Raw genomic sequence first — 15204 nt, 5'->3', positions numbered from 1 at the left:
AGCCAGTCTTCAGGTCCATCGCTGAGAAGTACTTCGCATGACAAAGGTGCTTGAGGGCGTCGTCAATTCGTGGCAAAGGTTACACGTCCTCTTTGGTAATTTTGTTCAGTCGGCGGTAGTCAACGCAGAATCCTAATGTGCCGTGTTTTTTCTTCACCATTACGACCGGCGCAGCCAAGGGGCTTTTTGATGGCTGTATAATGTCGTCGCTGAGCATGTCGTCGACTTGAGTCCTGATGGCTTCCCGCTCGTGGGAAGAGACGCGGGACGCGGTACGGTGACTGTCGGGTAGGTCGGGCTACATCTTCGGTTATTATTCGGTGCTTCGCTAGAGGTGTCTGACGTAATTTTGCGCTCGACAAAAAACATTCGCTATAGCGACGCAGCACAGCCAATAATTTGTTCCGTTGTCCTTGCGGTAGCGCCGGATTTACGTCGAAGGCCTACGGGAGCTTGAACGTTTCTACTGGTGTGCGTTCAAAGTAGGCCACCGCGATCACGTCACTTGCTTCTTGCGTTTCTTCGAGGAATGCAATTGCCGCGCCTTTGTTTAAATGCTGGTACTTCTCGGTGAAATTAGTAAACAAAACGTGGGATTGGTGTTCCCTGAAGCGCGCAATGCCTCTTGCGACAGAGACACCACGGTCGAGAAGCAACCTTTGATCACTCTCTACGATAGCGTCGACGTAAGGAGCAGTATCTTCAAAGTAGACTGCGATTATCAAGCTTGCACGTGGTGGCAAGGTGACATGATCATCGGCAATCCTTACAGCAGCACGACGTTCGGGATTTGGTTCCGGCGTCATGGAGTGATGGGGGGAAAACGTTATTGACTTGGTCTGCAGATCGAATATTGCATCGTTGTCCATGAAAAAAAATCGCGCCAATCCACCTCGTGAATGTGGTTGGAAAGCAAAGCTGTAAACGGCACTCACAACGATTACCCATGCGACGTCACTTAAATTCACTCACATCGCTCTAGAAATAGTAGAACGAGAGAGAAGTAAAATGCACTTAACCACACCATTTATTACTTCAAAGAGATATTCTTGGTAAGCCTAAATCAATGTATGGTGCATGAACGGCGTTTGGTTGAGTTGCATTAGTGTAGCACAAGAGTGGAAACTTTTTTTTATAAAATTAAAGTATGCTCCAACCCGGTGTTATACGATCTGACTTCTCCATCTCTGCGCCGCGGATGGAGGCGACGAGTTTTGCGGCAGAGAAGGAGGAGAAGGAGGAAGAAATACTTCTGTTCAGATTTCTGAATGGCCCAGAGTGCAGCCCTGGGGAGTGATTGCTTCTTCTGTGGGGCCCATATGCAGTCCGCGCGGCCTGTGTTCAGTCCACCCACTGAATCTGGGTAGGTAGAGAGGGCCGGAACAGCAGCATCTCCCATTGCTCTTGTTGGGTAGTTGACGGAAAGAGAGGGTGCTCAGGGCTAAAGTCGCACACCCCGATTACGGGGCGGAGTGTTCCTACTTCTGAGCAAAATTTACGTTCAGCGTCGTAGCGATTCGGATACATTAAGTGAAGACGCGTAGGCTGTGGGAAGGTGCCCGGATTGTATGAGCCGTAGGGTAGTTTGTTGTTCTCTGGAAAGGTCAGGGTAAGGCGAAAGTACGCTCTGTCTCATAAGGCGATAATGTTGGGTTATCTCCCTGAACGTGACAAGCGGGTGACTGTCCTCGTGCAGCTCCATAGCACGGTATTTAAAAGCGCAGGCTTGTTGGGTGGGGGTATTTGTTGCCCTCCATTGAAGCGTGAGGGGGTGTCCAGATGAGCTGAATGGAACGGTTTATGCAGTGGTTTTTTGGCACGCGCAGTGCAGGTCAGAGCACGCCACCCGACTGGTCATTCCAGTAGGCTTGCTGGGAATCGGTGACTACCCTCCGAACCCCTGGTTGAGTGAGAGTCAAGGTGATGGCTGCCTCTTCTGCTGCCGTCATTTCTTTGGTCTAAGGGAGGTACACGCAAGGAGGTTGGTTCTAGATGGTAGCCACGATGATGGCGTATTGCTGCCCTCGATGTTTGGAGGCGTCTGTGTAGATAACAGCATGGTCACCACCGAGGGTGGTGTATAGTGCTTGAGCCCATGCTTTTCGGTGAGCCTCATCTTGTGAGGGGTTCATATTTTTAAGCAAAGGGAGCATTTTTAGTTGTAGTCGCCAAGAGTCTTCGAGTACGTCAAGCGGAGTGACATTCTGGGCTGCTCAGCCAATCTGGTGAAGCATGCGGTTACCCACCGCAGTTCTGAGTCAGACCTTCTTTGTGGACGCGCTCATCAGAACATCAATGGCCTGCTCGACCGCATTTCTGATTAAATTTATAAAGCACTTCTATGTCTTCCTTGTCGAGCAGAAGACAGGTGGTTGACGTAAGTGACTCTCAAGAGGACAAAAGCTTCAATTAATCGAAAGGTATCGGATTCCTTTACGTCTCGCTTCTTGGTGGCAACTCGCTTGATCATGTGTATGATTTGATTAATGCTATTTTTGAGGCGCTGCAAGGAGACGTCTCCCTTGTTGTTAGCCTCGAGATGTAGGCCCAGGATCTTGATGCTGGGGCTGCGAGCGATGACCTGGCCATCAAGGAGTATTTGAATGTATTCCTTGGTTTGGCGTAAGGGCGGACGACAAGGAGCTGTGATTTTATTACGTGAACACTGGAGGTCACAGGCTTTAGCACATTGGCGTACTAGAAATGAGATGTCATGCAACTGGTGTGACCTTCCTTTCATTTTTGTAACTCTTACCACATGAGGAAGGTGCGCACAGGCCCGCTAGTCAGGCGTGAGTGGTCGCGTGACGCTTTCACGTGGCATTCAGCGAGAACGCAGGGGGTAAACCCGTAAATGTCCTCGCGTGGGCTCGTAGGGCCCACGCGTGGGCCCCGTCCTCGCGTGGGCTCGTAGCTAAATAGGTAAGACAACGGGCTCTCGCTTTGTTAGTCCATTAGTTCCAGGTTTGATTCCCGGCGGTGACAGTAAATTCTTTTATTTGTTCGCTGGGGTTTTCTGGTGACACCAACAGTCGCGAAAGAGCACTTCGGGGATACAGGTAAAAAGCTTTGGTTTAAAAATTCATTCCAGGAATTACGTCGCGGGAGCAGTTAGGCAGAACGACGAGCGCCGCAAGGTACGTTGCGCCGTCGATGGTGGTGCACGTTCCACTTGGCGTCACGAGGTGGCCTCTTGCTGTGCGCATGTGCGGACCGTCCCATGTGGTCAATACTTGTTTCAGCTTAGACACAAATGGCCCGCTCATTACTGAGTAGTCGGCTCCCGTGTTTAAGAGAGCGACTACATCAAAACAGTCGATGGACAGCTGAACGTCGGACGCCGACTTCCTCGAGTTCCGGATGCGTCATGGCGTCGTATCTCTGCTTGTACGTGTTGACGGTCGGGCACTATGCGTCGTCGTCTTCGTCGTATTCTCAGCGGCAGGTTCGGTCATGTCGGGTACGCGTCCCACCGTTTTGCTGTTGTCGTGTTCAGAAGCCACGCCAGGGTTAGATGGGGTCGTTGCGCTGAGGGCATGTCGTGAATCATTGTCGTCAGCGAGTCGCTGTGTCGTTGGAGGGTTTTCATTTTTCCGCGGTCCTGCAACTTTACCTCCAGAAGTTGCTGCTTTTAGTTTCCCAACGTGGGCTGGGGGCCCTTCCACGTGAGAATTCAGCAGTGCTGCGGCGGTTTGGCGACTGGTACGGGTAGGACGACGGTGAACGGTTGAATCAGGCTGGTCCTCGGTTGGTGTTGGACATGTAGTCTTTGATCTCAGTAAGGCGCTGGCCGGGTCGGGGGCGTGGTGCGTCGATGGAGAAGCCTCGAAAAGCGAGCCTCTTGTAGGTGCAGCGACGGTAGATGTGGTCGGCCTCTCCACAGTGGTAGCACAGCGGTCGATTATCGGGCGTTCGCCACACCTCCGTCTTTGTTGGGGCGGGGGGTGCACCGCAGGTGGTCGGGCCGGCGACAGGGGCGACGGTATGGAGTTTCGTGACGGTAGGTCGCCGTTTGGCGAGGGCGGTGAACATCAGCCGCGTAGGACATGGCTTGAGGCTCGCGGGGTGCTTCTTCTGTCGTCGAGGTTCCCAGCGCTTGGTGCACTCTTCCCTAATGACATCGGTAAGAAAAGCGACTTGCGGCTACGGCAGCGTGGCGAGAAGTTTCTGCAGCTCCTCCCTCACTATTGCGCGGATAGTCTCACGTAGGTTGTCTGTCTGAATCAGCAATCGGCATGCTGTTGACGTAGTTCCCATTTGCCGCGCCTGCAAAGTTGCGGGGATAATGCTTAGCAAGCATTTCAACAGCCTACTCAATTGCGCTGGCTTCGGTCCCAAATTTGCGACGGTTTTGGGCGGGTTGCGGACAAGCCCAGCAAACAATTCCTCCTTTACACCGCGCATTAAGAAGCGTAACTTCTTTTCTTCCGCCATGCAAGGGTCACCACGCCTGAAGAGCCTCTTCATCTCTTCGACGAACACAACCACACTTTCGTTAAGGTTGTTGTGTCCGCGTCTGCAGCAACACTTCGGCCCGCTCTTTCCGCACAACCGTGGTGAGCGTCGTTCATAATTGCGTTCGTAAATCGTTCCAAGACTCTAGGGAGCTCTCATGGTTTTTGAACCAGATCCGAGCTGAGTCCTCAAGGTAGAAGAACACTTTCCTCAGTGTCTCCACGTCGTCCCATCGACTAAACAGCCTGACCCGTTCCACTTGCTCCAACCAGTCTTCTGGGTCCTCCGAAGGTGACCCATGAAATAATGGGGGCTCCCTGGGTTGCTGGAGAAGGAGGGCAGGAGTAGGAGTGATGGTCATGGTGCCTGCGTTGATCATGTTGGAGGTTACAACTTCTTCTTTCTTCCCTTTATCCGGAAGCAGTCCAAACTCCGGCTGGAGACCTTGTTGTCGGCGGCTGGCACGAGTGGGACTTGCTTGTTGGCTTGACGAGGGCGTAGGGTTCATGTACCCCGCGCCTCCACCAGATGTCACATGGCCAAAGACAACACAGTTGTCTTCAAGGAAAACAAGTTTATTGGAGCGAACGTGGGCTTCCCTAGCAATTTAAAAGAATAGAGAGGCGGCGAAGCAGTGGTCAACCAATTGACTTGCGCGGGCGAGGGTCGTTGAAAGGAATGCCGCGGTGTCTGCTCTGCAGGCGTTCATCTTTCGGCGCGAGTGTTTGTGGAACCGTCGATTCACATCCAGGACATTGTAGATCACATAAGATTATTCTGGGCTAGCGACGTTAGGGCGAAACAGTCTTCTTATCTGAATGAGATAGCCCGTGTGGCATAAAAATAAAGAATGGAACAAACGCTTCGCATGGGACACAGATAACAAAGCCGGCCGCGGACGGACATTAAAAACAAACAATAAATAAAAAAATACGTACATGGTTCGGGGCAATATAATGGGTCATTCCATGCCAAACGTCCCAGCCGTGAAATTGACCATCACGGATTTGCTCAGTAAAAATTGTGGGTCATCCTCGCATGGCCCACAGTGCCCCCTGAAAGTGTTTTTGTCCAAAAAAATTTCGTTCTGTTTCTAACGGTCCTTTTATATCCAGGGTTTCGCGCAAACTTACGTCTGTGAAAAAGTTCATGAAAATGTAAATTCTCTTACAATGGCCACCATTTTTGGTGAACATCATGTCGAGGCCCTGGGCTGCTGTATGCCGAATTTTTAACATATTTTTTTCTTTTCTTTGCTATGATTACGCCATTCAGAAAATACACGATGTCGAGCATTTTCAAACATTTTTAGCAAACACAAGCACATTCTCTCAGCCAATGAAGCATTTGTACCTGTATCTCAGCATTGTGGAAAATTAGTAAAAACTGTATTTACACTGAAAAAAGATTAAATGTGCGAGAAAACGTTTTTCAAACTTGGGAAAATCTCCCTTATGGCCCATATTCGCCTTGAAATTTCGCATTGTTGTGCTGGTAGTTAAAATATCAAATGCGAGCCATTCACTACTACAAATGATCGCAGTTTATTTCAGAAAGTTTAATCAGAACAGTTTTTGTTTCAGCAAAGAAAAAATTTTTCAACTTGTACAGCGACACTTCCTCACCCCGTTGTTCCACGGAGCGTCTCCTCTGCACGGCATCCAACTGCCTGCATGAAAGAGCCGCGACCCAGCAGGTTTGCGCTACGAGAATACATTTCGCCGCAATGGTATTCGTAGCGTTAGTACAGGAAAAAGGAATAATTCGCGTGTTAGTGGGAAAAGTACAACGTGGAGCTAGCGGTGGTGCGCCCATTCCATGAGTACGGGTAACTCCGCGGATGCACATCAGATGTGCATTTCAAGCATCGGGTTATGCAATTCCCGCTAACGCATACAAATAAATCCGCTCAACTGGATGACGCAACCTCTGTTTATTTCGTAATTTTCGGCATACGTAAAATATACCGCTTATAACATACCCTGCTTCTTTAAATGCACGTCCAAGTCCAGACTGCCGTTGAGTTGCCCGCGCTGATAGAATGGGCGCACCACCGTTAGCTGCATATTGTACTTTTCCCGCTAACACTCGAATTATTCCTTTTTCCTGTACTGACGCTACGAACTACCATTGCGGGGAGAGATATTCTTGTAGCGCAAACCCGCTGGCTTGCGGCCCTTTCATGCAGGCAGGTGCATGCCGTGCAGAGAAGTCGCTCTGTGTAACAGCGGGGTGAGGTACTCTCGCTGTACAAAAAGAAATTTTTTTCCCCTGTAAAACCACAACTGTTCTGATTAAACTTTCTGAAATAAACTGTGATCACTTGTACTAGTGAATGGCTTTGATATTTGATATTTTTACTTCGAGCACAACAATCCGCAATTCAATGGTGAATATGGGCCAGAAAGGATATTTTTTCAAGTTTGACAAACGTTTTCTCGCACACTTCACCTCTTTTCAGTGTAAATATAGTTTTTACCAATTTTCCACAATGCTGAGATACAGGTACAAATGCTTCATTGGCTGAGAGAATGTGCTTGTGTTTCTTAAAATGTTTGAAAATGCTCGGCATCGTGTATTTTCTCAATGGCGTAATCACAGCAAAGAAAAGGAAAAATACTTTAAAAAATCGGCATACAGCAGCCCAGGGCCTCAACATGATGTTCACAAAAAAATGGTGGCCATTGTAAGAGAATTTACTTTTTCATGATTTTTTTCACACACGTAGGTTTGCTTCAAACCCTGGATATAAAAGGGCCGCTAGAAACAGAACGAATTTTTTTTGGACAAAAAAACTTTCAGGGAGCATTGTAGGCCATGCGAGGATGACGCACAATTTTTACTGAGCAAATCCGTGTTGGCTGATTTTACGGCTGGGACATTTGGCATGGAATGACCCTAATGTATCAGTAGTTATTTTGGGAGACTTCCGCATCACCATGGTGCCCTCCGATACTTCTTGGTATTTTCCGAATTAATATATGCTTCAGGGTTTGTTAACGTCTTTGATTTGCCGACCCGTGTAACGTCAGATGGCGCAACACTAATTGACCAGTGCCTCCCACGTTCCTCCGAAGACGTTAATTAGGCCAGTGTCTTTAGGTCTGGGATTAGTGATCAGATGCCCTCTTTATGTTCTGTATCGCCAAACGACGAATACAGTCATGGGCATACCAATACCGGGTCATTTTAAATATAACGTCGGTCTTTTAGAGAACACGGCCATGGGTTGTCACTTACCTACACAGTTGACGTTTGATGAAGTGTTTTCGGTCTAAATTATTGTTTCTAAAAAACACCAAGCTCCATGTTAAATGTCTGCTTACAAACGGCCGTGGCATTCAATCCGTCGATTCTCAGTTATCTATATGTGCGTTTTCTTCCGGCTAAATCTCCAAGCGATAAGGCAACTTGGGATAATATCACTCACCCATCATCGGCATCCTCTTCGAAGGAAACCTCCACGGGGCCTGCAAAGAGTATTCCAAAGACTTTTTTTTACACTTGTTATTGTAGTAATCGGAGTGTGACAGGCTCAACTTACTAAAAACTTTTAAATTTTTTCATTCAAAAGCCTCTATGCCCAATCAAGCCTACATGTTGGCGAATCATATTATTCTACAGTTTTTGCTCCTCAATTTGTCGACAGTGTGCTGTCAGAAGCTTCTTGTGGCACTACAAGTCATGAACGTAGTCTTCCTCCCTCCATTAAACCTTTAAAAATAGGAATTAGACCGTTTTATTTCAAAGAAATCATAAGCCAGTATAATAAATTCCTCTCCAGTTGTCATCCAATCATCTCGAACCAAAATGACCGCTGAGGATTTATCCCGAACAACAGATTTCTGAAAACAACTGGAGCAATTTATTTCATCACATACTATATATTTGGTTTTTGGTTTTCACTTACAGGATTAGTATAACTCCCTGTTAACCTTACCATTTTTACGGGTTGTAAACACAAAAATTACTATCGATTTAAATCCCTGTGAGCGTTACTTTAAGTTTATCCCTTTGCGCTGGCAATTTTGCCAAGCTTCGCAATAGGTATCTGCAGCTTAGTGGCCACTTTTCACCTTTACCAAGTGTACGGCCACCGATTTTGTGAATGCTTGAAACTCCATAGCAGTACTGAACGTGATGCCGCGCACAGCGCAATTGATTGTCGGGGAAAGCTGCCCTCCTGAATGAGGGCACGGCCTCGGGGGTTCGCGGGGGTGGTGCTGCCGCCGGACACCCAACGCTGGCCATGGCCACGACCGCACTACCCGCTTTCCACGCTACCAAACGGGTGTCCAGGCAATGCCTGGCAGCACGCTCTCCTGTGTATTTTATTAATGTAAAGCACTAGTTCGAGACGCATTGCAGCCAATTAATATGTTCTTGTGTTGTCTAGCCTTACGCGAAGCACACCATGCGGAACTTGTGGTAGCCAATTCACACAAAGACGTGTCGTAGCGGAGGGTGGTTTCTGGTTTGTGAACAAGAACCCATGGTACGGCATGCGCCGAAACCAATGGAACAATTTGGACTCGCTTTGCCGCTGAGACACCGGGTGCCGGACGGCAGCATTTTCACAGAATGCGCCATTTTTAGATGCAAAGCATCTCTTATTCGACCCTCCACCGTCCGTCGGCGTCCGGCATCCGCACCTATCCTCTCTGTTCCCCTCTCCACGTCAGCGTTGATAACGCCGCTCTCCTTCTCGCCGCTCGGCTCGTCTCGTGCCGGCTCAGGAAGAAATCGGCAACACTGTCGCTCCAGGAGCCATCTCAAGGTCGGGGCTATGTCCCGCCCTTGTTGCGGCACTGCGTATGCGCGTCCCTCCTCCATTCTCCTCTCCTCCAGCTGTATAAAAGCAGGTGCGCGCGCTGCGGGGCGTACAGTCTGCTTCGAGACACCGCCTGCGCCGGTTCTGCTCCGGTGTAGAGTCTAAACGGAACCCCCATGCTCTGCATCACCACATAGCTCCCTTCGGGGAGATGGTGTAATTTGTTTTTTGCAAGTTCCAATCTGCGGCTTTTTCTTGCGCCCTGTATATGCAACACTGTGTGACTATTGCGACTAGCAGGAAAAACTTCCACAGGCTTTAAGGCCAATAAACATCGGCGGTACCTGCTTTACGTTAAGCCAGTCAGAATTTCGACATCTGCTTCCCTGAGAAAGACATATTGCCCTAGACGCAGGGTTTCTGTTTTGGTGATTGATTGCTTGCGTATTGAGTGCCCATTGTGCAGCCACTTTTCTCCACGGAGCACGAAGAAACTGCTGCTTTGTTCCCCGCTATTAGCATTTATGTTAACTGCGATACAACGAGAAAATGTAAAGCAAGTCATACTGACGAATTTTGAAACAGCCACCCGCCACTAGAAAGTCCCTGTAGAAGGATCGGCACCCTTTTTACTAGTTTTCTTATATAACTCTAAGGTCGCTTTTGTCAGTATCTATGCCTCTAGCTGATACGCTGATCCAGTTACCTGGTTTGGTCCTTATAAATCCAAAGTTATTCCATGCACATTGCGCATTCCACTGATTAGCTACCAGATAAACTTCCTGCCCCTTATAAAGCCGGAGACATGCAAGTAAAATTACATTGATGTTTCCGTTCGCCACATTATGTGCGTTCTCTCGAAAATCATTTTAGAGGAAACAGTCCAAAATAGTAAGTATAGGTAAACGCCCAGCTCAATAGCCATCCTTCACCAACCAGTGTTTAGGCAGTATTGCTAAAGCTTCTAGCTACAATCTACACAAAATGTACGAGGCAAAATATAATGCACTCCGATATTGAGCAAGCTGCCAACGTGTTGACTGAACCTCCAGGCGTCATTAGTGCGTTAACATGTCATTTATGCTTACAAAAGCCCTAACATCTTGTGTGTACAAATAGCCATGATCGACACTTCAATATCTGTGGGCCACTGCTTTCATGGTGTCATCAAAACGATGTTGACAACCATAAAGCCATGTTTTTGGCAACAAAACAAATGAAATATTATCTCGAATCACAATTGTCATCCAGTTAAAGATCCTGCGGTATCCGTTGCTGCAAGCAATTATGCTCTGAGCACAGCGTCATTCTAGAGCAATGGCGGCAGCTTACGATTCAGGCGGCTCCCGAGCAAACTCTTGCGCTCATGTGTGAAATCCCGCTTCTCTTTTCTTACTCTGTCGTGGGTATTGGGTTGTGTAATGTGCAGTCGGATGTCAGCTTTCTTTTAATGCCGCATTATACTTGCGAAAGAATAATCCTCAGCACCAATTCAAATCATATTTCCGAATAGCGTACTCTGCAACTGATGCTCTCTTCAGCCGATCGTGCTATTCTGAGTCTTTTATTTAAAATATAATTTAGTGTAATATTCAAATTTTGGTATTTAACTTGCAGTATTCGCTGTTTTTTGTCTTTCTGGGAATGACGTCGAGCGTTGCGAAGGAGTTAAGTGAGGCCTCTGAAAACAAGTATGAGTAAAGGTTCCCAAACTCCATGTCGAAGCGCTCAGTCTAAGCTCAAAGGTTAATATTAAAAAACAGCATGTATTGTTAAATATAGTAGCGGTAGGCGGGAGTTCTTCCGAGTAAATAAATTGACTACATTGCAGATTGATGTACACATCCAGGGCAGGTCTTATTTCTAGTGTGTACCAATAAAAACACAATAGGCTCAGCAACATTGGTGGTGCGTTCTGAAATGGTGCACGAGGAGTAACCTAGTTTTGCTGCAAACATAGAAAAAGTCCATCATTCCAATATGAGAAGAAACTTTTGATAAACAGCATACGGTATGCATAGCGCTTTGGTTTAAAAAGGCAGGAAATGATCACGGAGATACCCCTGCGGAAAAGTAGATAACCGAACATTTAATTCCCACGTGTTTGGTTCCTTCGTTATTAATGTCGTGTACCAACTATGGCCTTTTTGCGCACCCAACACCCTCGTTCGGCCGCTGCTCCTTCTCCCCACGCCATTTCACTTCTTGTGGCTCTCTCTGTTATAAATGCAGTGAGTGTTTGTTATATTTAAATTTTCCGCCATCGCAGGTGTTGCGCAGCATCTATTGGTTCCCTTAATCCTTGACGTGCTTGGAGCATTTCCAGGTGACAAGCATTGCTTTGGTTTTGCGCAAAGTACGTTTCAGCGTACAGTTGGGCAGGAAGGGTATAACGTTATTTGGCATGGTGCGCAGAGCATGCAATATTTCTGAACGGTGAGAACTTTGCGCTGCCACTTTCATGCGATCTGATTGGGCAGCGCCTTACTACAAACTATCTCAGGGGTGAGAATTCAGAAAATTTGCAAACAGAAACATGTTGTGAAAGAAAAACGGACGTCCCGCTGTTTGTTTCTACTATCCGCATTCTCCCGACAGAAGTAGTCAACCGTGAAAACCAGGACGTAGACCTAGGTATGCCATTGGAAGGTGAGAAGAACCAAAGACAAATCACTAGGGGATTAACTATGCTTACGTAGACTAAAGGCGAAATCCTAGAAATTATAAAATACTTATTTACTAGTACGTCGTGTTTGGGTGTCCTTGCATTCTTTTTTCTATATTGTGGAGCGAATAACTTCGAGTGGTAGAGTACCAACACTTTACGCGACCGATTCAAGCGTGAACCCCTACCTGTACAAAGACAGAAGAGCCACAGTAGTCTTCTGACGGAAACAACTTTAAAGGAAAAAAACGCCTACCACAGGGACACTGCTTTCTACGTTAGGAACAGTACCTCCCTTCGCATACCCCATCACGAAGGAGCCATCAAAAACTGCCTTACTCTAGCTCGCACCTTTGATAATGAAGCGCAAACGTGTGCTCCATGCCTAGCCATAAAGTATGGGGAGCATATAAACTGAATACCCGTAATAGTCATTGATTCAAAAAACGCTATGCAGAATGCCATAATAGCGCAAATTCAGAGACGGGTTAAAATTTGACCGCCAAAAACACCGAATTTTTTCCACTTCATTACTTTGACTCCAAAATACAATGAGCTGGAGGGAAACAAGTGGGCCGAACATGCTTCTCGGGTTCTTAGAAACCGTGCGGCTAACAGCCTAACCTCCTACAGAACCTCCCACGCGGCTTTGTAGAATTCCTCCAGTCCAGGGAGATGCACGATCCCTTTTTCCCAAGCCAGATAAGCACCTCTCTGTGGCGGAACATCTAACTTAGAGACAAATCTAGAGGAACTCTTACCCCAAACAACTTTCAGCTATACAAAATGTCCCCTCAAACACACACAAACGCACACACAAACTCGTCCACCTTATTTCATGCAACCTGGGCCTGCCCTATCGTCTGGTCTTCAGTAAAGACCACCACGATTACGTCCGCGCTATTAGAGGCAGCTCTGGCCACCTTCAATTTTGTAATTGAGAAGATCTTAATCCTCAATCTTGTACAAGCGCAGAAGAGTCGGGGGTCCTCCAAAGAAAGTGCCACCATAGGACAATAACGAGACATGTTTTAAGACACATTTTTTTCAGAATCACAGCTTTGCATGCATTGCTTATTTAAAGATAAAAACTACTCCTCCCATAACTGCCACGAGGTGAGAGGACCCTAATTTAGACTGAATCTAGAATGAATAGAACGAAAGGCAGAAAGCGCGAAAAATTGTGCTGGAATACAAGCCGCCCAGCCATGACTGCAGTGGTAGCTTTATAGCTCCTCGAAAGAAGTTTGTAGAACACAGCGTTTTCGCGAAGTGACAGACGACAGTTCTTGAGAATCAGGTAACGAGGTGTGCATAACGGTATTCCAGGTTGCCGAACCACACTGAGTATGGCTCAAAACGGAAAATGCTGCGGAAATTTGTACTACGCAGGAGGGATTGCTTCTGTTGCCAGAAAGTGGGTACACGTTGAGGAGGAAGCGATGCAATCCGACGCGTTCGGTGCCAAGGAAGCTGGTTGGGGTGCTCGTCATACGAAACGCGGGCGCCAAGGGCCATGGCTTGAAGTTTTTTTCGAATTATGTACCTCGCTATCTGCAGGTACCTTATTTCTTCACTCAGTGCGGTGAATCGGTGATGCGCTCTTTCCGCCATGCAATCAGGTCTTGATTTGCCGTGATGGCCTTGCGATAGGGGAGCCAATGCAGCTAGATTAGAATGCCTTAAGAGTTGAGGCGGAACCGTTTGTAGGGAAAGCTTTCCTCAGGGAGAAGGGTTTTAGATGCGACTGCATCTCATTCGCTTGCCTTGTCCCTCCATACGGCGTTGTTGTTATCCGTCCACACCCCTCCCCCCTTCTCGTCGCCGCACGAGCTGCGCTCTCCACCGCTCACCCCTCTCCTCTCCGATTGCGAACACTCGCTCTCGAGGGGCACTGGATTGGATTCGATTGGGTCGGCTTGGCTTGGCTTGGCTTGGCTTGGATTGGATTGGATTAGATTTGAATTGGATTGGATTAAAGTGGATTGTGTTGGATTGTGTTGTTGTCATAGCCGCGCCACGTTGCGTCATAGCCGCGGTCGTTCCAGCACCGGCGTTCCGATTTCCATCGATGCGTAGAATGGAGCCTAACAATTCTGCTATCACCCGCGCAACAACTATAACAAGCACCGATCATTGTGATAACAGGAATGATAGCACTACTGAAGACAAGGCTGCGAAGCGACGTGAACGTGATGCTGAACGCAAACGATTGAAGCAAGCAGCCGATTCCGAACTTCGTAAATATGATACCGAACGCAAACGGTTGAAGCGAGCAGCCGATGCTGAACTTCGTCAGCGTGAAGCCGCTGCCGTGAAGCATCATACGCGTTCCTCACACGTTTCACGCAATTAGAGAATCAACCCAATGGAAACACCAAATGAACCCCCAAGATGCGTCGAATCTCCACAGGGTTCCCCTCACGAGAAGGTGGGGTAATTTTTTTAAATTTTTTTATGGATACATGAGTTGTTACCTACCCACACCTACCTGTACCGCCGTATTTTACAAAAAATAATAATTAAAGCAAAACTTTGCGCCCAACTTACGAAATAAAAACAGCAGCTATCGCCTTAGAGTGGTTTTCTGAGAATGTACAGTCGATGCTTAGACCTTTCTAAGAATGTGAATGCAAAAGCCTAGTTGGGCCTTCTGTTCATCTACTTTTAAACTTTTTCTTGTACTTTTCCCGCGTCTGACGCCGGTTGGCTCCACCGCTTGTCAGCCCGTGCGAAGAACATTCCCCTCGCTCATCCTCACCCAGAGAATCCTGTTTATCTGATCAATGTTCCTTTCAACATCGCTACGGCGCTGGTCACCCACTGACCTGTGCCAAAGAGTCATCTTCGAGGGCGCGTTTAGGTATCCATTGTCTAAACAAAAGCATCTGAGCCGCGACCATACATTCAAATCTCAAGATGGCTAGTATTGCGCGTGCGGCAGCGGCTTACCCTGCCTGGGCTCAGCTCATTTTTCCCGGCGTGAGCTGCTTCTCCTTTCTCAAAGCCCCCCTGCCACGAACTTATATCTCTGCTTTCTTCTTGTAACAGCGGAGCTATTTGGGGGATCGTAATTTTTGTTGATAATGCACGTCAAGCAAGTCGAAGTTACCCTACTGGGTCGGCAAAAGGCGTCACTGCCTCGACCACCATTCCGTGCGCGATCTCGGTTCATGCGCTCGGCATGGTGCCATGTCCATCTCCCTCATTTACACACCGATAAACTATTATACCTTCTTGGGTCAGCTTTGGGCACGTACCATACCGGCGAATGGCATTGTGAGCAACCCCCCCCCCCTTCATGGCAGGCCGC

This window comes from Haemaphysalis longicornis, unplaced genomic scaffold (genome assembly GCF_048455015.1).
Source record: "Haemaphysalis longicornis isolate Haplotype H1 unplaced genomic scaffold, Haemaphysalis longicornis Haplotype H1 scaffold_5, whole genome shotgun sequence".
Taxonomy (NCBI): domain Eukaryota; kingdom Metazoa; phylum Arthropoda; class Arachnida; order Ixodida; family Ixodidae; genus Haemaphysalis; species Haemaphysalis longicornis.
This window is presented reverse-complemented; position numbering follows the sequence as displayed.